Raw genomic sequence first — 27,560 nt, 5'->3', positions numbered from 1 at the left:
GAATCTCCAGTTAGACTTATGATACATACCTAAGCTCACTGTGAAACATTTGGGCTCATTCAGAGCAAACAATGTTTTAAGCAGGCATATACAGAAGGGAGTTTGAACACATCACAATGAAAGGCATATGGACTCTGGGGAAAAACATGGTAGAAAATTAGTATCATCATTAGCACCACCCAGAGAGGATCACCAGAAGATGCCTTCATTGGAGACTCTGTTGCACCTCTTCTTGGCCATCCATGGGTGAAAGTTTTGCTTGCCCTGTTCTCTTTCTTCCTCTCCTTTGTATTTTTCCCAACAGTAATTTTAGAGCGGGTGTGTGCCATCAGCTACAGATTCCATGAACAAAACTTTAAACATTTAAGTCTGTCTCAGCATCCTTTGTGTGACAACAACATCATATGACCAACCTTACCTCTTGCCTAAGGCTGAAAAATCTTCCTTTTGTGCCGAGCTGGACACTGACTTAGCATGTAACTTTTTGCAAGTTATTCCAGCCTAGGTGCAGACTCCCACTGCAGTGATGTGGTTGTAGCAACTAAGCCAGGATTTCTATCCCATCTCATCAATGGAGAAGATCACAGTGCATCCCAGCCATGGCTTGTGTGGACTTCAGTCTCCCTCTAAAAACATCTCTATCTTGGTTTGTATGAACTCTCCTCTGGATTCTTCTACAGCTTTATTTAACACAGAGGCAATCTGAAAATTGCTTTCTGAGTTAAAGCTTAAAGTAGCTGTGTGTAGGAATCTGTGCTTTATTTGCCCCATACCTCAGTTCCTCAGCTGTAAAGAACGCTGTGGTGTGGACTCCATATCCCACAACGCCAAAGCTTTTTCAGAGGCTTACATGAAATTATGGTACAAATTGCATCAATGTATTCAGTAATGGCACATCTGGACACTACAGCTATATCTATATTTGTAAGTTAAACAGTTACAAGGAAGGCTCAGCAGTGGAAATTATTTGTCTGCACTGTAAATTTGCAATATTAAATTATTCCATTACAGTTTGGACCACATCAAATGGCTTTGGCCCTCTCCAAAATACTATCTGGAAGAGCTAGACTGCTAGAATGTGCCAAGGACAGTAACAGCAGGCAGTTCGTATGCAACGTCTATTTCGGAGGGTCATAGAGTTTAATAACACATTTTGGGACAGTTCTGTAACAGCAGGTCCCACTGCTACTGGGTGAAAACAACCCTGGGGAACTAAATGACAGTATGTAGTCCAATTAATCGTGCTTATACAACACATTCAATCCCCAAAGATTCCATTCCACATTCTGAAGGGTAAAACCACTTTCAGAAAGATCATTAATGCATAAAAGAATCTACCCAGCATTATTAGTTTGAAATGTCAAATCTTTCCTGCTTACAGAGAGGTTTCAGAATCAATATTTAGTTTCTTTAGCAGATATGGTTTAAGCTCTCATTATTGTTAACCACCTGCAGCCCTTGCACCCCAGACTTTGAAAGAGATCAAAACTTCTGAAAAAGAGGACACTTTAGTCAGCTCCTCAATAACGGAAATGAAACAGAGGAGACCAATTCCCTTCAATTTTCTAAGCATGGTAATGAAGGAAACTCTTCTTCTAAGCAATGATGTCACTTGAAGGTAAATCTAACCACTGTGCTTTCAGAATTCATGCTCACCCACTAAGGTTCCTTGGCTTTTTTGCATGGAAATACAAAAATGAAACATTGCATTCTCATTATTGAAGGAACAATGAAGTCATGAAATGAAGCAAATTTTTTTTATAATAAATTCTTCCTGCTGGCTTTGGAATAATCCAAAATAGCTAGAAGTGATATGTTTGTATGACTTGTCAATACCACGCAAGGCTGATTAAATGAGTTCATCAAATAGAAAGATAGATTCATAAAATGGTTTAGGTTGGAAAAGGCCTCTAAGATCATTGAGTCCAACCATTAATCCAGCACTGTAAAGTCCACCACTAAACCGTGTCTATAAGCACCTACCTGCACATCCTTGAAACACCTGCAGGGATGATAACTCCACCACTTCCCTAGGACAGCCTATTCCAGTGCTTGACAGCCCTGCAGGAATGAAATTTTTCTGAATGTCCAATTTAAACCTCTTCTGGCACAACTTGAGACCATTTCCTCTTATTTTTTATTACTTGGGATAAGAGACCTCCTCCCATCTTGATACCTCTTCTTTTCAGGTGGTTGTAGAGAGTGAGAGCAAATCATCACAGACCGAAGAGAAATTTTCCTCAATAAGCTTGAAAACTTCAAAATGAACATGAATGCAAAGAAATTAAAGGAATAAAACAGAAATTTTAGCCTTCAGAGGAACCAGGTCTTTCATGACACCAGAAAACGTTCACACAACAAACACTGAATGGAAAATCAGTGCAGGAAAGGTTCAAAGACTGTTCAGCAATGTGCATTCTGGGGCAGTTGAAAATATCCAAAAACACAAGTAACCATGTGGATGAACTATATGCTATGGACTTGCACTTGAATTGAGTTTCCTATTTTTTCTATATTTATTTGCTCCAATTCTGCATAGCATCATTACCACCTCCCTTTTCCTCTCCAACAACAATGAGCTTTAGGTGTGTTTAGAATAATGAAGAATATGCATGTCATATTCAGATTTCAACTCTGTAGCTAAGCCCCAGAATACATGTGGTCTGTGAAAGGACCAACAAAGAAAATACACAAATATATACATTTATAATATAAACAACACCATTTTTCTACTGTCTCTGCTTTAATGTCCTCCAAGAGATTATTGTATCCCTATTCACACAGAGTAGTGTGAATTGTAGTCCTATTCACACACTTTGTTTCTCTTCAAACAGCCTCACTGATTTTAAGGTGCTATGAGGGAGAGTCAAACTTTATTCAACATATGTAGGAGACCCTTGTGGGCACAGTGGAAGAACAGGGTGTTCACAAGACATGTGAAGGAGGAAGGTATTTAATGCAAAACATTTGGTCAGTTCTCATCTGAAACATGAAGAGCATTTTAATAAATGTTTAGCAATAGACTTTGTCCTTCTCTTGTATCTATTAAAACGAGAACCCAGGCTCAACAAATATATTCCAGGGAATATTAGAAGATAAAAAACACTGGTTTTTTAGGGCATTTGGGGGGGGGGAAGTTCTGTTGGGGTCCTTTGTAGGGGTTTTTCAAATTTAATCTCAGTAAGGCTTTTTAACAGCATATATAAAATTATTCTTAATGTTTAGTTTTTGTGGACTAAAGATTTAATTCTGTGCAAGTTTCTATTGCCATTAAAACATCTCAGGATTAGATACATTTTTAACTACATTTCTTGCCTTCCCACTTTAGAACAAAATTTGATACTAAACTGAATTTTATCTGTGATAATATTAGAATCATAACTTCCTATCAGGGACATTAAACAGTAGTAGATTTTTAAGTGAGCCATATTTTGTTAGTTAATGTCCAACCTAAATCCTAATGACATTCTAAAATTTATATTAATTCTGTTTTATATTGGGCATGCTTGGTTTATGGGCTTGGTCTTCCTGCTTGTACAGCAACCTGCAAGACTGACTCAACTTAGCTAAATGTTATTATACTGTGTTATAAAGCCCTGTGTGAATCCTTGCCTTTTTAAAACATCTTGCAATGACAATTGGCTTTCTTTTTTGTTCACTGATACATCAGAGTTTTGAAGCTCCACAGTGGCACATTAACCATTGGGTTTTCTTCCATGTTACTTCACAGAGTTGAGCATTATCAGAGAAGGATTGAGGGTAAAGAATTGAATACACTGTAATGACGCACTGACAGGAAAAGTGATCTCTATCACTACAGGGTCTTTTTCCCTCTTTTTAATTTGATGAAACATGCACTGCTGTCAATTCTGCAGCCTTTCTGTGAGCAGGACTCTCCAGATCAACAGATGTGGATATTGAATGATTACAAGATTATACCACCCAAATGAAAAATTCTTTGGTCCCTAAAGTTTTTATTCTAGAGTGGAAAAACTGTTCTTTCTCTGCAGCAAACAGCCATTCACCAGGCTCAGTTTCCCTTTAATTATACATTTCTACAGTTTTCCAGGATCTTGGAGCTTTTTTTTTGTTTTCTCTTTTAGAAGATCCTTACTTTTACTCCCAGCGTTCACAACTTGATAATATTCATCTAAGCTAGAACAAAAGTTTACAAAGCATCTGTTTAAAACATGGCTGGGAAGGGCACATCACTGAACTTCATGGGAGCGACAGGAGCTAGTCACTTCACTCTTTGTAACAATAGTCCCACCATCTGCTTTGTGTCCTGAACTTGCACTCTGAGGTCAGCTTGTAGAGGTCCTGAGTCTTAGTTCAAGTCATCTGTACTTACTCCCATAAAGACGTAAAAATCCTGCAGAAAGGAAAGCCCTAAGAATTCAAATATATTATTTTACCAAAAGCATGTCCATTAGATGGTCCAGCCCCAGAGACAATTTCAACTAAAGAGAAGTTTCTTGTAGTAGAGCTGGATAAGGTACGTGCCATTATTTTTCAGGCTATAAAATTTCATTCTAAAGACTTCAGTTATACTGAAAAGGCACAGAATTTATTACCTTCTCTAATACAAAACCAGAATTTACTGAAATTAAGAAGTCAAGATATTTTTGTGTTCAGCCCAGTTTTCATGTTCTAGATTGTCACTTCCCCAGCCCTGAAATAGCCTTAAAGAGATATAGAGACAAAGAGGAACCAGAGGCAGTTTCTCCATACTAACCTTCCAAAAGACTGAACTGGTAGAGATGGGAAAAGTTTGAAGAGAAAGGGAATGACTCCTGCTGTTTCAGGACTAGTTGAGCAAACAGGGACTCTTGGCTACTACAGCTGGCTATGAGGAGCGATTACTGAGCCAGGTGATTATTTCTAGGGAAGAGCACTGGCTTCATTCAGTCACCCTCTGAAACAGCTAACATCTGGCAGACACTTGCATTCTAACAGCAGGGAGACTTCCCTCCCTCCTTTCATTGCTCTGCACAGAAAAGTCAGTCAGGGTTGGCTGAAGTATGCTCTGGAGAATGTCTCCACCCCTGGGGTTCACTGCTGAATGCAGAAGGATGAGTTGAAGGAATTCACAAGGTTGGCTCATTTTTTGTGGGAGGGAAAGTGTCACCACCACCCCTGGGTTTGGGAAGTAACCAGGACTTCTGGAGTGGTGATGATAGTTTCTCTCTGTTCTATGGGGTGCAAGGAAGATGGTTTCCAGCACTTCTTTGTCACGAGCATCCTACCTCAGAGAGAAAACAATCTGGTAGGAATCTTCTTATTTCCCTTCCGTGTCAATGTTTAAATGAAAGGTCAAGGAGCGCTACTTAAAAAACAAACCATGCTTACCATGTATTCTTATTGTGCCAGGAAAGGACACACAGTCTGTCTTTAAGGTGGTCTGATTTATTCGGTCCCCAAACCTCTGTTTACATAAGGAGTCGATGTTGTTCAGTGGAGGCTGCAGTCCTGTTGACATTTACTGGTTCCACTGTGGTCTCAGTATATCTCAAGATTTCAGATAATAGCTTCAATCTCACTAGTAAGTAGTGCTCATGTGAAGCCAAGCAACACCTCATTAATATTTATGTTGACAGATAGATTCACTCCATAAAGCTTTTTTTTTTCTGATAAAATCTATTATACCCACTTAAGAATAGTGTACAGCCTCACAAGAATTTTTTCCAGGTATGAGGCAGATATTTGATTATACAGGGAAAGACCACACCAGTTGCAAAACACTGATGCTATTCCCAGGCACTGGGAATACTGTCCTTTGCATCACAGGGTTATGCTCCAGTACCCACCCATAAGCAGATGCTGAAACACTCTTTATTTTCATTACTTCAAATACACCTCACTTAGCGGATAAGTCAGACCTCAATGAAAAGAGATAAAATGTCAACAGGCAGTTTTGGCAAACATTAAGAACACCCAGGAGGAACAAAATTTGTTGTTGGGGCTTTAATAAGACCCCACAAAACTGCAACAGCCTGAACTAAACCTTCTTCCTGTATTTCATTTTATTCTCTTCAGCTATCAAACACAGATCCTTCCATAATTATTGTCCAAGCAAGCCTCCTGTAAATCCTGCTGTATTAAGCTTACCTGGTTGTATCTGCTCTTGGAATGAATACCTTGTATTTAACAAAAAAGTTGCTCATGTTTGGCTAAATCAGGCTTCCTGGGAGGACAGTGAAAGATATATCAAATGATGGTTAATCTGCCATCACTGAAAGACTGATATTTTGTTTTGTCACTTGAATTATCTTGCTTCCACTTCTGATCCTTATATTCTTCTTTTCCTCCTGAAGGGCTCTTACAGTGCCTGTTGTCTCCTTCCCATGGAGGCACTTGCCCTTCAGCCTTTCTTTTCAAACAGATTGAACTGGGAAATCCACTCACCCTGGAGTATTTTCCTCATCTTTCATGTAATTCCACAGATTCACAAGCTAGCTGAGGTGGGAAGGCATCTCTCAAGACCATCTGCTCAAAACAGGGTCACCCAAAGAAGGCTGCTCAGGACTGTGTCTAAATAGATTTGGAATAAATATCAAATAATAACATAAATAAATAATTATTCAAGTTGCATGGATCTATGTCCAGTATTCCAGTCAGAGGGGTGCAATGGTAAAATAGAGTTGGTTGAAAGGGATTTGCAGTGATCTGCTCTATTTCCCCACATTCAATGCAAATGCAGCACCAAGTGGGATCATATTGCTCAAGTCAGGTTTTGAAAATTTCTGAGAATGTCCCCATAAGTTCACTGGAGTGCTGTTGCAAAGTTTCAGCACCCTTGTGGTGAAGACTTTATTTCTTGTGTCCAGGTATAATTTACCTGGCCTCATGTCTTCCTGGTATTTGCTGTCTGGGCACTGCTGCATTCCAATACTCCATCACCTCTGGAACTTTTTAAGCCCACTATAGTCATATGCATTCTTGCTTTTTAAAGAAAATACAAATATTTTAAAAGTAGTTTGATTTATGTGTTCATCCAAGCTAGATATAATCACCTAGGAGACAAATAAATAGAGTTTCCACACTTGAATGCTATAAAAACCACAGAACTCACACCAAAGTGTTAGCCAAGAGCTTCATAAATACCAGTAAAATGTGACTTTTTAAAAATTGTGTTCTAATCAGCTTTTAACCAAGATTCACTCTTTCCAGCACAACAGGCAGGCCATGTGGAATAAAACTTCAGATCAACAATTCATCTTGATACAGAACTAGAATTCTGGAGGAATAGTCTAAGAACAACTAGAATATAGAATTTGAGATCAAAAGTGATTAAAAGCTTCAGTTTCACCCTACTTTGCTATTCTTGACTCCAGTATGGGTTTTGGTCCTTGCAGTAAGAGCCTGTCCTGACAGGGTTGTTACCTACAGCCACAGAGCGGTGTTGAAGAACCTGTATGTCCATGCTACATCTTTTCATCTTTTAGCTCCTCCCCTCCACCTGAACATCTCTGCTCAGGTCCCATCCATCTCCTCAGGTAACGTTCAGTGGCTACAGTGCCACAGAATGTCCTTCAAAAAAGCAATTCAGATGCAGCAGCTGAGCCAGCACACACCCAGAGGCAGGGAGCTGACAAGAGCTCAAAATTTTCAGGTGCAGAAAGCCGTGAGGCAGAAGAAGCTTCAAGGGTGTACAAGACATCCATAAGATTTATATGCATATCTTCATATAATCTGTTACATTTAAGGTCCCTATAATATATTTGGGAAGGATACTTACAAAAGTATTTTCCCTACCGTCATCATTTAGGGAGCAAAGTATTAGACATTTTTCTACCGCTTACAAATCGCTGTGCATGGGGAATTTCAGTATCTGACATCTGTTAGGAGCATGTAACATACATTGAGTAAGGAACATGATCCCTGGATAGCTCATTTACTTAATTAGTAGAGGCAAAGACTTTATTCATTTCCTCCTGCTACAGGACTGAGATGGCAACCTCACTACTCAGCTACCCAAACAAAGCTTTTAACCCTTAGCCCCGAGGCCAGCACAGAGGCATTGAATTTTCTGTTTAGCTGGCTCCGTAATAGTTCAGCCTCGCTGTGGAGTGTACTTCCCTGTGTTGTGCCAGGTTATCCCTGTGTTGTGCCGGGCTATCTCTGAGCACCGTGCTTATGCTCAGAGAACAACCTCATTAATAATGTCATATTATTCAGAAGTCTCCCTTGTGCATCATGTCATTCGCAGTGTGTTTTGGCAACTGAAAAATAGCCTGTCTAAAGATGCATTCATTCTTGAAATGGAGAAGAATGTATAATTCTACCACACCTCATTCCAGACATGCAGAAGTAACCACTGAAGCTTGATTATTTAAACAGAAAAGTAAGGAATCAAAGAAACATAGAACCGTAGAATGGTTGGCTTGGAAGAGATCTTAAAAATCCTCTTGTTCCAATCCCCTGCCATGGGCAGGGACACCTTCCACTAGAACAGGTTGCTCAAAGCCCCATCCAGCCTGACCTTGAACACTCCCAGTGATGGGGCATCCACAGCTTCTCTGTGCAACCTGTGCCAGTGCCTCACCATGTTCACAGTAAATAATTTCTTCCTAATATCCAACCTAAACCTACTCTCTTTCAGTTTATATGTGTGGGTATATGCATATATATATACACACTATATGTATATAGTCCTGCTTTGGAAGCAATCCCATTCATCTGAATTGCTGCACTTACCCATTAGCCACTCCAGCCCACAGCTGAGCAATATGCCCTGGAAAAGCAATTATTCTGTCCCTACAGGTTGTGTGCACCCCTTTTAAAAGGAATAGATTTTAAAATTAGGGCAAAATGTTCCCCAGAACTGACTTGGATCCAGGAACACAATTATATGCATATTCAACTTTAAAATTGCACACTGTAGTACAGCTACTTATTAACTGTACCTCTGCAGAGCTACCAGCAAGCCACCAATGTATTTCTCTCTGGGTAATTTAGCTATGTAAGGCACATCCTTACTCTATTAAACAAATCAAGAAAGTATATTGAGAAAGCTTGTATGGATAAACAGATGCCAGAACCTGAACTGCAGCAACTTTACTGTGGAACAACTTGGAGGCGATCTCTGTTAGGCAGTCACTTATATCTCCCGAGCATGTTGGAAATATAAATCAAAATGAACTAATTATTTCAGGGAAGTTAAGTAACTCCATTTCTCAGCAGTAAGCCACGGGGCCACACTAATTCATTTTCTTGCAGACATATGTACACGCTATTAAACTGCAAATCTTTGAGGGTTAGAAGAATATAAAACTATCTCCACGAAATAAAAACAATAAAATATATGTTGAAAAAGAAAACTCCAAGGTATGCTGTCAGTAATAGATAATAAATAAAACACTATTTGGGAATTAACATGAATTATTGTTGTTATTATTATTAATAATAATAACAATAATTTTAAAACTCAAAAAACACCACTATAAATAAAATAAAGGCAAAATTTTGACCAAGGAAATAATCACCAGGTAAGAAGGAAATGATTGTGTTTCTGTAGAAATTATTGCTGTAGATGGAAAAGCTTCATATTACTGAAGACCTGGCTTTAGAAAAAAAAAGTGTTTTCTGGCTTTTCTCATTCCAAGACTGACACTCCTGTGGCAAATGCTCTGATGAGATTTCCTGCAGAGGTGGGTAGAGAGGGAGTAAGGTAAACAATCAAAGGATGAAGTGTTGTCCCACAGCACACAGCTAGACATTGCAAACTAAGGAAATCTGACAAGCATTTGATCATATAAATTATATCCCAGAGATCTGCAGGAAGCCACAAGGGACAACAGAAAGCCTTAGGAGGAGTCTTTTTTACATAATGTTTTGCATGGAGGAGGAGAAATTAAGTAATGGAGCCAAGCATAATTTAGATTTGGTAAAATTCTAGCAGAAGGTTGAAAAAGCAGCTACACATGGAGAGGGAGGAACAAGTGCCATGGTGAGGAGGTTATCTCAAGCTTACTTGTGCTTCTTAGGCCTTAAGCTGAGTGAGGCATTCATGCCTTGAGTTTCTTGAGCAACAATGGCCTGAAGTAGAGACTGCGTAGTTATAAATAAAAATCTGCAATTACCCAAATGGCTGTCCCTGCTGAAGTTGTGCATTTCAGTTCTCTGGTCAGCAACACACAGATGGGCGCTAAGCAGGCAGGGACACAGAAGCAATACATCCGTAATGATGACAATGACATCAAACTTCAGATGCTGCTCTGCCTAGAAAGTTCATAATTAGAACAAGGTTGGCAGGACATCCTGATGCAGACCACCATGGCGTGGTGGACTAGGCTGGAGGAAGAGACAAGAGACAGACTCCCCTCTTTTGGCAAGCCCATGCATCATGTCAAGATATGAGATATCAGCCTGGAGAAGAGAAGGCTCCAGGAAGACCTTCTAGCAGCCTTCTAGAACCTAAAAAGGTCTACAAGTAAGTTGGAGATGCACTTTTTGCAAAGGCATGGAGTGATAGGACCAGGGACAACAGTTTCACACAGAAAGAGGGTAGTTTTAGATTAGATATTAGGAATAAATCCTTAAATGCGAAGATGCTAAGGCACTGGAACAGGTTGCCTAGACTTCCATCCCTGGAAGTGGTCAAGGACAGTCTGGATGGGGCATGGAGCAGCTTAGTCTAGTGGGAAGTGTCCCTGCCCATGGCGGGGGGTAGTTTGGAGCTAGGTGGTCTTTGAGGTCCCTTCCAAAACAACCCATACTATGATTTTGGATTCAAAGGCACATGGGGTAAAGAACAGGGTTTTGACAGAAGAAAAGGACAGTTTTTGGCAAGCTGGAAAAGAGAACAGAATTAAGAACTTCCTTAAGGACACCATCAGGGTCTGCAATGACGTTGAGCGGCAGCCAAGCACTGCTTGAGATGAGACATAGATGCCTGGGGAATAATGCACTGCTGATAGCACCAATATTCCTAGAGTCCAATACAGGAACTGTCTTTTGTGATTTACATGGGAAAAGCATGCTCAATATTTGGCATAAATTGAGCCCTCAAGGAATTATTGCTCTGGTCTCCGCATGTCCTCTGGCTGCCCCCAGCATGACGCACAGCAAATCTGACAGAACAACAGAGACAAATGTTGATGACTTTGAGGATAAATACTCTATGCCACATGTGGACACTGCATGACTTCCCAAACAATGCAAGCCAGCCCAGACCCAGCTAATTTAAGAATTTATTCATCATTCATTCCTCTGTCTGAAATAATTTGGTGAGCTAAAAAAGGACATCATTTTTAAACACAGCAATTACATTTGTTTGAGAGAGGTTTTTTTACCTTTCCGTTTCTTCCTTATTTTTAGCTAAATATGCATCTAGTTTTATCTGAGCAATGTCCAAATCTCTTCTAATGAAACTTGCTTAGTGCAGGTCACAAGCCAGGTTTCAGCACTGTCTGTAATCAGAATTCAAGCTGACTAAATGCATGCTGAAGGGCAGCCAGCATAGAAATGGTCTTAATATTTTCATTTTAAATGGAATTAAGAGTGCATAGACCTTACTTTATCAGAACAGCTACTGTTTTCTCCTGAGAAAACCTATATATATTATTTTTGTAAGGTTAAACATCTTTTTTGCTCAGCTCTAGGAAGGTAAGTGAAAACAGTCAGACTGAAACAAAAGAAAACATCTACAGGATCTTGGAGAACTCTGGTGTTTATGCCTCTGGGCTCCCATCTTCTAACACATACATGTGCCTTGTCAATCACAGTGGCTTGCATGCAAAATTTTACAGGGTAAGGCCAGTTTTGCACAAGAACATTTTAGGCTTAAATACCTAACATTTTCACAGTGGGCACAACAAGCAATAAGCACTCCTAAATGATTTGCTTAACTGACACTCTGCCTGCTGCTCTGAAAATCCAGCTGGTTTATTCTAATTGTCCTCAGAATACTGAAAAGCACTCAGCAGCCATCCATCCTGCTCAGGCCAGCAGCAGTGAAATCCCATCTCCCTTCAAATACAATTTTTCATCTTGTTTACAAAGTCTTCCAAGTTCCCAAAGAATTAAGGTCTTACTCAGCTTTGCCCTGATTGCAAACAGATAGGGAAGAACACGGGCAGCAAGGAGTCCATATAAGTTTGCATCAAAAGTTTTTGTGTGGGCACAGAATATCAAGAGGTTCCTTCACTCATCCATCCAATCACTTGAGTCTGCAAGATGCACTCTGTCCATGCTGCAAGGGCAGAGGAGAATTTTTAGCAGTGACCATCTCTACTGATGCTTCCACTTGAGTGACACTGGGATAAACTTCTTTGGTGAGTGAATTCAACAAACCTAAGTAACTAGCAGGGGTGCTCAGAAGATTTTCTACTTTGGAAGATATATTTCATGCACGCATGCACACATATATATATATTATATATATATATATATATATACACACATATAGGTATATGTGTGTATATAGTATGTGTGTGTGTGTGTACATACATATATTTACATATATAAATCAGAATGCCATTTGGATTTCGAATTTTTGAGGAAAAATTGTCAAGCAACCATCAACTGCCTAGAGCCACAGAACAGTGAGTTACAGTAATAATAGATTGTTCTCCACTGTGTTAAAACTCCTCTTAAACTGTATCTTACCAGACACCATGGTAGATCATTAGGGGACTTTTTATCTGTGAAATCTCCCTTCACACACAGCAGCCTGACAGAAACAGAATAATAATTTTGTGGGTTCTTCCAACTCCTTCTGTCATTTTAGACTGTATTTATCAAAAAGGAACAGTGTTTCTGCCAAAGGTAATATTAACACAAGTTAACATGAATTCCTGCAATTAAATCTCCCTGAGAAACACTGCAAAGAAACATCCTTCTTCAGTGTTTTTAATCCAAAACACAGACATCTGAAAGCAAATCTGACTGCAAAGAAAGGTGACAAACCACTTGGTTTCCGTTCTCTGAAGAGGGAAAACAGCATTAAGTAATTATGAAGTTGGGCCAGCCAAAGAGAATGGAAAAGGAAAGAAAACTTAAATACTTACTCAGTGATGATACACTGAGGGGAGGGAGGGTTTTGTATCTGGTGAAGGCAAGGGCAGGTTGCTCGTGGATCTGCAGGTGAGGCTAAGGTTCACCAACAAACAGCCAACCTACACCAGCTTCCCAGAGCACATATTTTTTATTTGGGGAGAAGGCAATTGACATCCCATCTCCCAGTCAATAAGGTTGTTTTTACTTGTATTAAAATCAAATTATAAAATAAAGCCCCAGCCAAAACCACAAAACTCTCCTGGTTTTGTGTTACAACTGGATGAAAACTCCACTCAGCTTTACATGGTTTCCACACAAAAATATAAATTATACACAGGTTTGGCAATAGGAAGAACATATTCCCCATTCAGGGTTAAAAATGAATGAAAGCTGCATATTTATGGACTTCTTCATAAAGCTTTCCCACAGCTGTATCTGTTTTATAAATAGAACCAGTCAAATTACTTGTACAGTAATATCCATTACAAGAACAGTTCTTCTGTATTTTTCCACCAATTCATCCTATTTTTTTTCATAAAAATTGACTCTTTGTTTGGAAGGTTTTTGTCAATATCTTGTTTGAGCACTCATACAGTAAAATCCTGGACTCTTTTGAAATTGCCAACGTGATTATTCATTATTTTTTGCATGTCAGTAGCTACAAAATCATGAAGTATTGTCTCCACTCTGTGAGTGGCAATGGAAGCACCAGAAGCTAAAGAACACTAGGCTATGGACACTTTTCTAGGGTGACTTTCTGCATGAATTATTCACGCAAAAATCCATAAAACTTTCAGGACTTTTAGATCTTTTAAATGATACAAAGCAGTTTTTCCAGTCGTCACAAATACAAATAATGTTTTTAAACCAATCTTGGCATCATTATTTGGAACATACTAAGCTATTCTTTCTACTATCAAATTAATCCTAAACACAATTGTGGTTATTCCCTAAGCCTTAAAAATCATTGCACTGTATCCTCTGACAGTTACAGTATTATAAAAGTTCTTTTAAAGTTTTTTATAATACTCCTTCAAACTGTAATTGTAAATAGACAGAATGAAGGAACAGGGGGATAGGGCTTTTTAGCCAAAAATAGCAGGAATAGGGGAATAGTAAGAGATTCAGCAAGCTGACCTAGAAACCAAGCAGCTACACTGCTCTCAAGTTGAATAATGTAACCACCTGCTACACAGAGCTGAGGTTTGAGGTGAGGACCTCAGCACTGCATTAGCCTTGAGCTCACCCATTTCTCTCTCTAAGTGACAAGAAAGGTGGAGAGAACAGCTCCTACTCACAGGGGATCAGCCAAAAGGCCACATGGATGCCTCCAGATCTCACAATGACTGCTAGAGCAAGGATCTTCCTGCTCGGTTCAGATGAGATACCAGACCTTGAGATCCCTTGATTGCAGGCCATCAGAGAAATGTATCAGTGTCAAGGAGAGAAACCAGCATTTACTGAGAATATGTAGAGACCTAAGTGAGAGAGCACCTTCTTAGAGCTGGCATAACCCAGCCCCAGGGCCAGTATTTTTCTTTCTTTGCAAGAAAGAGGTGTAAGTTAGTCTCCAGGTATAAAGGCCAAAGGAGTTGCCCAAATGAAGCAACAGAGGAAGGACATTCCAAGCGATCCCAAAATGCCTCACTCACTCACAAACAATGAGACAGGGAAGGGATTAAACCTTGGAAAACCAGAACAAAACAAAAAAACCCCAACCAAACAAAAAAAGGCAGATTAAATAGGTCCTTTCTGTTTGCTGTAATAACAAAGCTTGCTGAGCCATGATTTGATTTGCTCTCCATATAGCCACAGCAATTTAACAGCCCAGGTTGTCACACTGCAAGTTCAACAGATGCAGAGTATTGGAGTGTTCATAGGCCGCTTTGCACAAAGCTGATTAAATGCTCAAGAAATTAATAATGACTGAGAGAACTACCATAATCTCCAGGATTAGCAGCAGCTGTGGAAATGACATTTCTGTAACATGCTCCCCATAAAACTATTTGATGGAAAAGTCGAAATATTCCCATATAAATTTTTTCCCAAAAAATATTCTCCAAGGTCTAAGCTCCTACACAGGAGTTGAATAACCTTAGAGGTCAGCACAACAGGTCTGTGAAGCCAACAAAGAGAGGAATTTTTATCCTGTCTCTGGGTAACATTCTATCCATAGTGTTGTCTGTGAGAGAAAAACTCCCCCAGAGAGAGTTCCCTGCTCAGGAACACCAAGGAGAGGTGGCTGCTGGCAGGAGCAGCTCCTACCAGTAAAGCATTGTGAGTGCCTCCATGGTGAGATAAGGATCACCAAGCCAGCAGAGCAGCAATGGCCATAAATGAGGTGAGAACCAAGTAAGAGAAAAGGGCTTGGTGAGAGACCACCAGCTCAAGCCAGAGGTGGGTGAAAAAGGACACCCACCAGTGGGTAGGACTCACACATGTTGTGGAGTGCACACAGAGGGCACAGCAGAGCAGTTGTTCATAATGGGCTATGACTAATTATTTTCATTCACCAGCACATTTGGAACCATATTTCTCAAACAGTAACTTCGTGAATGGTAACGAGACCCCAGGGTATTTACCACACCACTTATCTGTTATTAGAGCACACTACTAATGTGTCTGTGGGAAGCTGAATATTAGCTGAGGGGCTGGAATCAAAGGGCATTCAAATGCCAAGGAAAATTAATTATATAAAAGCACAAAACAGTGATGAATCAATCAAGCACCAGCGCACTAACAGAGACAAGATAGGCAGGTCAGCCACAGCAGGCATCCACCCTTCAGAAAATGTCTGGATCTAAGGATCAGAATTAAACTCCTGCTCCCTAGGGTCCTCTCTGTCTGAGTCCTCTCTCTCACATGATGCAATGGCATGCTGTGCTGCCATGGTTTAAGAGATTACAGTCCCAGCATGTCCCTGGCCACTTGCCCCCACCTTCCCCCCCTACTACATTTGATGCCAGTTGCTATCCTTCCATTACCCTTAGCAAAAACCATACTCGTATCCAAGGTTACCTAAGACTTTTTAGTGCATTTTGCTTGTTCATTTCTTTCAAGAGGACATTTTGACAGCCTGAAGCTTGGAAAAACTGCATCAGCAGAACTTAGGAGGAGGTGAGGAGGACAGGTCATCAGGATGGTGGGCTAAGCACTTTTACACCAGCTGAGCCACGGCCAGATCAACCTGATGGATTGCACATGAAAACAGGAAAGCTCTCCTCACAGCATTGGCCAAGGGAAGTGACACATGAATCTTTTTTTCAGGATTTAGGCCAAATTCTGCCCAACCAGGGACTCAGATCGTTTCACCGTTACTGCACCAGACATCCCAGAATGTCAACACTCCTCTTCTTCCATTCCTCCCAACTAAAGGAAGGCATGGAATTTGGCGGGCCTTGAGTGGACTTACAAGCAGTGAGATATCTTGCACTGAAATCCAGGTGAAGAGGCAATCTCAAGCTGTGGTATACACAGGTTGTACTTGTGACATGGAGACTGTGCAGTACAGAAGGGGATCTCCTCTACAGCCACAAATGTCCTTCACTGATCAAAATCACCCAAAGAAGATCCCAGCTGGGAAGCACCCTGCCAAAGTCAGGACAGTGTGACAGGGCTGCCAAAGCTGCTACACAAGGCATGGTAACCCTTGAGCTACAGCTGCAAGCTTTGAGACACTCTCTTGTATTCCACTCCAGCACATGAAAAATAAAGCCATAAGCAGAACTAGCTATGAGCAGAGGGCATACAACATCAGAAATGATTGTTTGGGATCTGCCATGCTGATCCTGGGAGATAGGAAACTGTGTCTGTGCCAGCCTCCCAGGAGGACTAATATCACCCAAAATCAGGACAAGTGTGCTGGCAGAACCCAGGCAGAACATGAACCTGCTGCAATGCACCACATGGTCAGGACTGCTGCAGGGAGCTCCGCACCATACACACATTTCTGTGGGCACTTGCATATCATACAACCCACAGAGGGTCCTGAGAAGGCTCTATTTTGCATGGTAAAAGTGTCAAACACGTTTTCACAGCATGTTAAAGAGGACTTGATATTTGATTTGAAGAATGGTACCTTCAGTGACTAAAATATTACTACGCTTTATCCCATCACACTCAGAAAAATGCTGGCTCTACTGATAATTGATGATTTGGTCCAAAACCCAAAATGTCAAAATGAAAATATCCCCCAGATCACCAGCAACTTTGGTTTTATCTGATGAACTAGAATGTGCTGCAGAAAAGATCAGTGATGTGCTTATGGATTTGCAGTGCTCCATGATATCCAATAGAGCTGGCTAGATAAAACACTTGTGCCTTGCCATGGGCAGCTCCCATTCTCATCTTGTATTATCACCTCTGAAACTCACACATTCCTGTTTCCTTAACTGATATTCACAGAAAAACAGAGTTCAGTGCTGTGCATATGAAGGAAAGCTGCAAAAGCATTTGCAGTCAACCAGCTGTTTTCAGCACAAATCCAAACCACAGCCTAATACCAGGCACTATGAAGAAAATTAACTGTATCCAAGCCAAAACCAATACAAGCCTAGGTAAGATTTACAGCATTTTTACAGCAATCTCATCAGAAAGTTGCTTGTTATTTATTCATTTCTTGCATGTTAAATCCAGGAGGAAACATGACACTGAGAGGTCTGGGACCATGAGGGCTACTCAACAGGCCAAGGTTCCCTCTTTAGAAATTGTGTGAAAAATTCCGTCATCAATCCTGAAAACAAGGCTGATAAATTTTTCTTCTATGTGCCAAAGGAAATTAATTTGAAATGAACAGTTTAAAAATGTTGTAGAGCACTCTCACTTTCCTTGCCAGAGTTTCCACCCCTTGCATCAGTTACAACTTCAGTATTTGACTCAGTTCAGGAGGTAAAATATTTCCTGGAGGGCAGAGATAGAATAAATGACCAGTGGTAGGAAAAAGGGGGGAAAAGGTTGGGAGATCTGCAGGTTTGTGCAAGGGCTCTGTTCCTCAAGTAGCAACTGTGGTTTGGGAGGTTTTTGCCCTGCAACTTTCCTTCTCTGCTCTTCAGTCATACCAAGGGCCAGAGAGCTGTTTCTGTGCTGTTGCAGCAACGTGACAATTGCAAGAGAAAAAGCAACCTCTTAAAACATTACTGACAAACAATTTCAGCTATTAGTATTAGTTGTGAAAATTTAAAAAAAAAAAAACAGGCACTAAGCTGGTTACCATGTACCAGCTTTATCTCAAAGTAAACTGAGGAAAAGGAAAATATATCCATGAACATTCATGAATTATTATTTTGCTTGATGAGCAGGCAATACATAGGTGTCGGCTCAAAACAGCCCTAGGAGATTCTGTATCCTTTTCTAAGAAAGGAATCACTTATTGCAGTTAAAGACAAGAGTTTAAGACCCTCAAAAAAAATTTTTAAAAATGCCACAGGCAGAAAGGAATCCAAACTTGCCATATAAATTATTTACTGTAAATTTTTGTCTCAACTCTGCAACTCAGATTAGAACTCAACCCAGCAGTCACCTTCCATATGTCTGAAATCACGTGATGCTTGCTCTTGTCAGTGCAATGCAATAATCACTGACTTGCAGGTTGACCAAATAATTTCCACAGTTGCTGAGAACAGATGTTGAACCTTTCCCTCTAGCTACGAAAGATAGAAATAATTGGTTTTTGTGCTAATATACTTCTACTGCCCCATGATTTCAACATTCTCTCATATCCCTACTGTCTCCTATGAAATAGGAACAATAATCCATTAACACAGCAAAACAGGATGTATTGGCCAAAAATGCATTAGAAGAGGACAGGCAAACACAGGAAACTTTTCCTTGGCCAGTTCAATTGCTAATATCTGTTAATCCTTGCAGCATTCAATTTTCCTCCAGAGAGCGTAAGACTGAATTAAGCTTTTAAAGTAAAACAATAAAAAATAATTAGACTGTTTTACAGGGTTCAACTTAACTACATTTTTTTTTCTATATTTTGGTTTCTTTATTTTCATCTTGTGAAAAACATACTGTAAATCACCACTTATCACAGCCACTTTTCTAAAGCCATTGAATTGCTTTAAAGAGTTTGCTTTGTTTAAAGCTGAACTAAAATAAACAATCTCACAAAATGGTGAGTTACAACACTGATACAGATAGCCATTTATTTAATTTTTTTTTATTAATCTTGGAATATGTATTTGAAAGATAACAAAATTGACCATGAGGAAAATAACCCTTATTTTAAAAGAAATAACTTCTACCAGTTCTATTCCCTAAAAGTTTCTAGAAGATCACTTTTGCTTTTGCATTGCCCATGCAAACCTCCTCCCATATGAGCAGGACCATCAAGATGGCTTGGTCGCCTCTGTAGGTCCCTCAGGGTTAGCTGGGATGGTTTTCTCCCAATACATTGCAAATTTCTGGCTGCAATCCACATGCTTGTTTGTTTGGGTTGCCTGGATCTACAGTGGGATGAGTCCCAGGAAGCCTGCTGCTGTAAGTGTGTAAAGACAAATAAATTCCCCATGTTTAGCAGCAGTACCACTAACATGGCATGGCAGATCAGTTATCAGCCACCCTGCCGCGTTAGCCACAAAACCTTAAAATACTTCTTGTGTGAAATCAGCCCAGTATAAGAAGTTTCAGTCCAAGTATGAGAAGGGTATTAAATGCCTAAAGCCATTTTTTGACTCTTACACACTCCAGCATTACCAAGTATTTATATGCCAGCCTATAGCTATAAACACAGCTCTGACCATAACCAAAATGAGATTTTCCCCAAAATGAGACTGCATACATCTGCCACTTGCTTCCCAAGTTTGGAGGCAGTCCTGCAGGACACAGATCACTCTGTCCTGTCAAAAATCTTTACAGACTCTTATGAAATTGGAGGCTTGAGCTACAAGCTCAACCCTAAGTGAGGCCAGCAGAGAAGGTGCTCTTCACAAAATCACAGAATATTTGAGATAGGAAGGGATGTCTTGGAGATTGTTTAGTTCAAGCCCCTGCTCAAAGCAGGGTCATCAAGAGCAGGTTGCTAGGGACCAATTACAGCTGGATTTTTAGTATCTTCATGGACTTCATGCTGGTGCTCACAACACTTTTACCCCCACAATTCAGTCAGTTTTCAGTCCACCTCCCTATTTATCTGCCCTGTACTTCATCAGTTTCCCTATGAGGATGCCACAGAACAGAGTGTCAAAAGCCATATGGTCCCTCCTCATCCACCGAGCTCATCATTTCTTTCTAAAAGGCTCTTGGTTTGGTCTGGCAAATCTCCCTTTCTTTAACCTATGCTGACTACTCCCAATCACCTTCTTGAACTTAATGTGTTTGGAAATGGTTTTCAGGAGTATTGCCTTCTCAAGGTGAGGCTGAGGCACCTCTAGTTCTCAAATCCAACTTCTTGCTCATCTGAAGTGAAACTGGGTGAAAGAAATACAAAAACTTAACCGAGAGAACATGACTAGCCAAGGGATCCATCCTGTTTTCCTCATCACCGAGGTTTGCTGCTGACTTTTCTCATTGCTGTAAAAATAAGAGCTGTCCCAGATAAGCAAGGTAAAGTCTATTCCTGCAGGTTTTCTTTTTCCCTGCACTGGACACAGCTGGACACAGCTGTGCACTGATGTCTGCTTAGGACACCTACAATTCATTTGTCTGCTGATTGTTCCTCCAGGAGACACCAAGGTACTTTAAGTTTCCAATGAAGATCAGGACCTGTGAATGTGAGACTTATTCCAGCTGTCTGAGGAAGGTCTCAACTAGTTTTACCTGATTAGGTGGTCTGTAGCAGAAATCTGCAACAACAACAACACCTTCTAATCCTGACCCATAAGCTCTCAGTTTATGGCTTATCACTCATGTCAAGGCAGAGCTCGACGTGCTCCCAGTGCTGTCTCTCATACAGGGCAGTTCCCTCTCCTTACCTCCTTCCTATGGAGCTTGTAGCCAACCTTCAGAGCACTCCAGTCATGTGAAATATCTCACCAAGATGCTAAAGAGGTTGTAGCCCTGCTACTGCACAGAGACCTCGAATTCTTTCTGCTTGCTGTGCTGCACTGTTGGAGTGCTGGCACTTCGGAGAGGTGTCCAGTCATAATGATTTCCCAGAAAAGACATAACTTTCCTAATTTCTGACCAGGTTGTTGAAGGCTCCAGTGTATTGACTCCAGTCAGTTTTGCATGGGTTCATCAGAGCCCATTTCCCCTGTAGCAGTCGACCTGATAAATTTCCCCAAGACCTGAATCTGCCCAGAAGGGCTGAGCAATGAGGAGGATTTTTTTTTCCTGCCCCGTACCCTTTATTAAGCACTAGTCCAAGTTCAGAACAGATGTGAAATTTTGCCACTTCCAAGAAAAAGTTTCCCCTGATGCCTTTAAACCCTTGCATCTTTCTGCACACTCCAGTTTTGCCAAGGTGGACATGATCCTACTGAGTGATTTCACACTTCAGACACCCCAAAATCTCCCACCATTTACAAACCAGGTTCATTGTGACATGTGTGACCTACCAACATCCTCTTGTTTGGTATTACCAGTATTTCAATCCCATTTACAAAAGTGGGATGATCATGCAGTCCTGTTATGATCCTTCAGAGGCATAACCTACCTCACAAGTGTTCATAAAAACAAGGAGGTCAAATTTATTTCAGAAGAGGAATGCTGGACGGAGATCCACAGAAACTCACTGGCCACCTTGGGACAGAACCAGTCATACTGTAAGCTGCTCACAAAAGATAAGTAGCCATGAGGCTCGAATCCATTCTTATTTATTATCTAGAAGATGCTGTTGTTCAGGAATAAATACTATATGTAAATAAAAGACAGATTGCGAGCTGTAGATTTTCAGTAGCAGATAAAACCATAAAACGCAGCTTATCACTGGACTACTCCATGCATTCCAGAAATGCTAAATCTCAGACTACAATGACCAGAGAACAAAAATTAGTGAACAAATCCCACATATTTCAATGAAATTTTCATACCTTACAGCTCCTCTGAAACAGAAAAACTGCAAGACTTTATATGTATTTATACAATGCCACCTAGTGTCGTATTCATCAACATTTTTTAGTCCAGAGACCACCCAGTATATTTTAAAAATTAAATTAAAAACATTTGCTGGCACATTTTCACCAAAATGTTTTTCAAATACTGAAAACCAGCAGTAAGATTACATGGTCAGAGTTTATTCTTTATCTCCATTTTTCCCGTGTTGTTTTTTACAGTGCATGCAAGAATGTGACTTAATTCTTACTGTTCCTAATTTGCAGCTATTTTATAAGCACTGAGGTCACACACCACCAAAAAAAAAAAAAAAAAAAAAAAGAAAAAGAAAATTTGTATAACTTTCCTGTATCTAGAACAGCTTTGCAGTCACTGGAGAAAACCAGGCACTTTGAGGGACTATGGTATCTTGCCCTAAAACCAATACATGAGATAGGGCAGATGAATTACAGTCCCAAAGTCCTTCTGTCTCTGCTGACTGTCTCCACTATCCAGCAGTAGAGAAGCAGGCAGTGTCTACCTCCCACCAGTAAGGTAAGTAAAACTTCTGGAGAAGGGGAAGAGTGGAAGCCAGTGAATTTGGCATCAGGGTGAAGGCTTCTGCCTCACCTAAGGGCTTACAGCTGCAAAATGGATTCACCATCAGCGAAGATGAAGGGGAACCAGATGTAACTACAAGTAAAAGGCCTGGTCCACTCAGCCTTAAATCCTGCAAGACTATCAGAAAGAAACAGCCTGCGGTGGGGGGGACAGAGGCACCCATCTGCCAACCCGATCAAACATTTCTAGATCCTTGCTGCTTGCCATGGGCCAGGATCCAGGTGTTGTGGAGGGACTGCCAGAGCTCATCTGGTCCTCTGACCACTATCTCCTGCTGTTATTCCATGCAGGCACAAACAATACCACCAGGAGAAACCTGGACAATATCAAAAGTGACTGCAGAGCTCTGTGGGCAGTAGGCAAGGGCATGGGGACCCATGTGGTGCTGTCCTCTAATCTCTAATGTCTTTCCTATATTGTGGTCCCCAAAACTGCACACAATGTTCCAGGTGAGACAGTCCCCTCCCTTGCCCAGCTGGCGATGCTGTGCCTGATGCCCCCAGGACATGGGTGGCCCTTCTGGCTGCCAGAGCACTGCTGACTCATGTTCAATTTGCCATTGACCAGGACCCTTTCTTTGGCACTGCTTTCCAACTTCTCATTCCCCAGTCTGTACACATAACCTGGGTTGCCCCATCTCAAGTGCAGAAGGAAGGGACCACAAAGTTAGCAAAATGAGGCTTAAGGGGGATCTCCAGCATGTGAGCAAGGAAGGGCCTGGAAGACACCATTATGGAGAAATCCTCCAAACCATCTCCAGAAACTCAGGGTTCTGAGGAACCTCCATGAAGTGCCTGTACAGTCATGCTTTAGTATGGGGCACACACAGAAACACACGAGGTACTGCCTGAACATCAGGAGACACTTTGTTCATGTGAGGGAGCACTGGCACAGGTTGCCCAGAGTGGTAGTGGTCTCCATCCTCCAAGATAGTCAAAAGCCATCTAGACAGGGACCTGGACAACTGGCTCAAGGTAGCCCTGTGTGAGCAGCAAGGCTGGATAAGATGACCTCCAGGGGTTCCTTCCAATCCCAACCATTCTGTGATTCTGTAAAGAGAGCAAGAGTGCCTTGATCAGACTTCCACGCTGCACACCTCCAAGGTTCTGTATAGTAAAGAAGAATGTTGGCCAAAAAAACCTTATATGTTGAAAGAGGGGATAAAAGATCTTGCTGCCCACCAGCTCACTGTTTAGGCCTATGTACTCAATATCTCAGAACAGACTTGGAAGGAAAGGATAATTAAAGTCAAGAGGTAAAACTGTGTCTTATCTAAGGTGTATTATAAGGGACATAGCATTCAGGGAACTGGACTTCTCTCAGGAGATAATGCACTTCTTACATAAGTATAATGCAGAGCAAATACTCTGTCTCCTTTTAAAAAAATATTGGATGTAGTGCTTTATGGCCTAGAACAGGGTCTCCTGAACGAGGAGTCACCAGGCTAACAATAGGTTGTTAGTGCTGTTTCTCAATATTCAGTTTGGGCACCAAGCCTATTGAATGCTTTTATTTCACTGTTGCCCTGTATCCCATTAAATTCAGGATTGTCATTGCTATAAAAGACTACAGGCTTCATTCTTTCTCTGCGAGGCCTCAGGACTTGCCAGGCTTTGTTCAAACGTGTCTTGGCTTGCCTAAAGTTTTGCTTTATCTTGCTCAGCTCTAAGAGTAGTTTTTAGAGACTATGGTCATTATTGCCTCATTTGTTTTCTTTGTTATAATAATGTGGTAAAACTGTATTTTTTTATATAGACAATACTTATTCTACACTTAAATGAAATATTTATGATCCCGGGATAATGATACATTGTATGGGGAAAGCAAGGCTGATATGATAGCAGAGGCCTTGGGGATGGGGACAGGGGATGCAGTGCAAGCAGGCAGGGGGTGATAGAGAAGAGACATTCATTAGCACTGGAGACCCCCAAGGCTATAAACAACCCACCAAATCGGCTGTTAAAGAAGTGCACACCTGTAGCTGAGCAAAACAGCTTTAAGGGCAACAAGAAGACCAAAGAAGTTGTCTTTGCACTGGAGACGCATTGATAGCTGGAATTCTCACCAGCTGTCCTGGGCATTGATCTAATAAAGCTGTTAAGCCTATGCTTAACTTGAAAGAGCACTAATGGAACTCAAAGCTTGAAGCAAACAGGATTTAAGCTGAAGTTAAAGTAGCTGTCTGGACTGAATGGGTTGTTTATATAAAAGTATTACAGCTCTGTAAAGCTGAACAAAGTTTTCCAGTTTCCTCATGATGAAGTAATATTACAAATACAAGAAGAATTACATTCTCAAAATGTATGTATATTTGTGAGCACAGACTTAAAAATACTTTCTTATATATTCAGAGAATGATCTGTCTTCAATGTTACACTCTTTCCTATATACCTACTCAAAATTTTATGGTCTTAATCTAAATGTTTATGATTTAAAAATCACATGCTTAAAACATTAGTGACAAGGGCAAGCTAGTATCTTAGAGAAACTTGATCTCAAACCAGATTTTTTTCTTTTTCCTGAGGATTTATTGATTTCTATAGTTGGCGGTTTCTTCTTTGAAAAATGGGCTGTCCTCTCCCCCACCCTTATCAGTACAGCTGTGTAACTTCACTAATCTGAACCATGGTCTTGCAGCAGGCACTGCCCCACTTAAATGCTGCTAAAGTCAGTATTTATGGGTGTGAATTGCATAGAAATTAGGTGAGAATCTGACTGGTTTCAGTAGCTCTGATCTACTGAAAACTAGAGGGAAATCAGGCTGCAGTTTTCTAAGCCTTCATGTAAAGATAACCAGCATCAAGTTGTCTCCTGTGCTCAGACACAGAGTGTTCACCTCAAAAATTCCCGATTTTTACCTGCTGAGAGTTGGGTCCAGAGACACTAATGTCCTATGACAACAAAAGGGGCCACAGATCCATCTGGCTGATTCATTGCTAATTGTCTTAACTGTAAATTCATAGAATCATACAATAGTTTGGATCAGAAGGGACCTTTTAAAGGTCATCTAGTCCAGTTCTCCCTGCTGTGAGCAGGGACATCTTCAAAAGGAACAGGTTGCTCAAAACTCCATCCAACCTGACCTTGAACACTTGCAGGGATGGGGTGTCCACAACTTCCCTGGTCAACATGTTCCAGTGTTTCACCACCGTCATTGTAAAAAGAAATTAGTTCTTATAAGTAATCTAAATCAGCACGCCTTCAGTTTCAAGCCATTACTCCTTGTCCTGCTAAAAAGTTACTCCCCATCTTTCTTGTAGGTTCCCTTCAAGTACTGAGGGTCCACAAATTCAGCTGTTATAGGATTGGAATGGTGGTGGGTGGGGAGGGAATGGGGCAGGAGGGCATCCTTTGGGGCTTTTTCCCATGTCCGTGTTAATGACGCACTACTAACCTTTGAGCTCTTTCTGGTAATTGTCTACCAATAGAAGAAATCTTGGTCTTCTGCCATTCTGGATGATGTAATTTCAATGCACCCATCACCAGTGGGCTGTCAATGATCAAAAAACTCTTCTCTCACAGGCCAGGGATGAACTCTGTATAGCAGACCAAGCAAGAAAAGTGGATCAATTCTGTCTAGGCCATATCAAAAACATGTCAATCCTTATTAACTGTGTTTGTCTTCGACTACACTATGACTTGCACCACCATCCTTCTCCCAATCCCAAAAATATCTACTTCAACTTGCACAAAGTAAAGGAAACTAAAGCATGGAAAAGCCTAACCGGAAACAGAGCAGAACATTTATTCCCACTGGCAAAATCTCATGGTCATCCAATGACCGGATCTGGGCAGGGAGCGGGACCTGACAGCAGAACCTTCTTCTGTAGTACAACTGCAGATTGAAACATCATCTTTATTCAAAACCAGCTCTCATTGTCTGATCCAAAACCCACATGTTTACAGTTAAAATGAAGCGTCCTTTTTTTCATTCGAAACAGTCCCAGACAGGATGTGATGGACATTGAGTGAAAGAGGAAACAACAGAAAGACATTGAACAGCTTTGCCCAATGTCATAGAATAGACTGAAAGCAGAAATGGAAATAAAACACTGTGTACGAGTCCAAATAAAGAAAGAAATGGGAGTTTTGAATCACTAAATCAAGGAAGATCGAGAAACAAGACTGCTGAGGAGGGAAGGTTTCCAGAAATAGCATGCTGCATGCAACAATTATTCCCTAATGCTGCCTTCCAGACATATGTCCAAAATCCCCTCAAAATCCCCATCTCCCCTGAGACAAAGGCTGTGCCTTCATGACTAACCGTGGCTTAAGACCTCAACACGCCTTGCAGAACTCAGAGATAGGCCTGGCTGGGGGGAAAACCCACCTGACTGCTCACCAAGCCAAAAGAGGAGAAACGGGCCCATATGTTGCTAACTTGAATGAATTTCACTGCTGTCTGTTTAGGATACTCCAGGATACTCTGGAGAGTTGATCTGGCGACCATGTTCACTTCAGTAAGCAGAGGAGGAGCTACGCCTGCTCCTTGTGGCTCCTCTTCCAGCAGCTGCATTTCCGTAACTTCCAAGAGCCCCAGCAGCCTGCTCAAAGACACTCATGGCCACCTCGACCCTGGGGGAGTCCAGTGCCTCCCAGCACCAACCAGCAACACAGGGCAGGCTGGATTTTAAGACAGCATGCACTGTGAGTGCTTCAAATCTACTGTGGCAGGCCTGCATCACTAGCTTGCCACATCTCCATGGGCACTACACTGTGGGCAACCAGTCACCATCATGTGGGCTTCCAGAGCAGGGGGATTCGACGTGGAATGTGGTGGGTTGACCCTGGTTCCCACCACAGCTGCTCTATCCTCCCTCCCCTCCTCAGCTGGGCACTGGAGAACTGTCAACTTAGCTCACTTCTCTTTCATGATGTGAAGATGCTTGGTGTTGCTACTTGCCCAGGTACCTGTAATAAATACCTCATTTAACCTGATTTTTTTAAAAAAAGTAATTACCCAA

Source organism: Corvus cornix, chromosome 1 (genome assembly GCF_000738735.6).
Source record: "Corvus cornix cornix isolate S_Up_H32 chromosome 1, ASM73873v5, whole genome shotgun sequence".
In the NCBI taxonomy this organism is placed as follows: domain Eukaryota; kingdom Metazoa; phylum Chordata; class Aves; order Passeriformes; family Corvidae; genus Corvus; species Corvus cornix.
The sequence above is the reverse complement of the archived record's forward strand: the minus strand, read 5'-3'. Positions refer to the sequence as shown.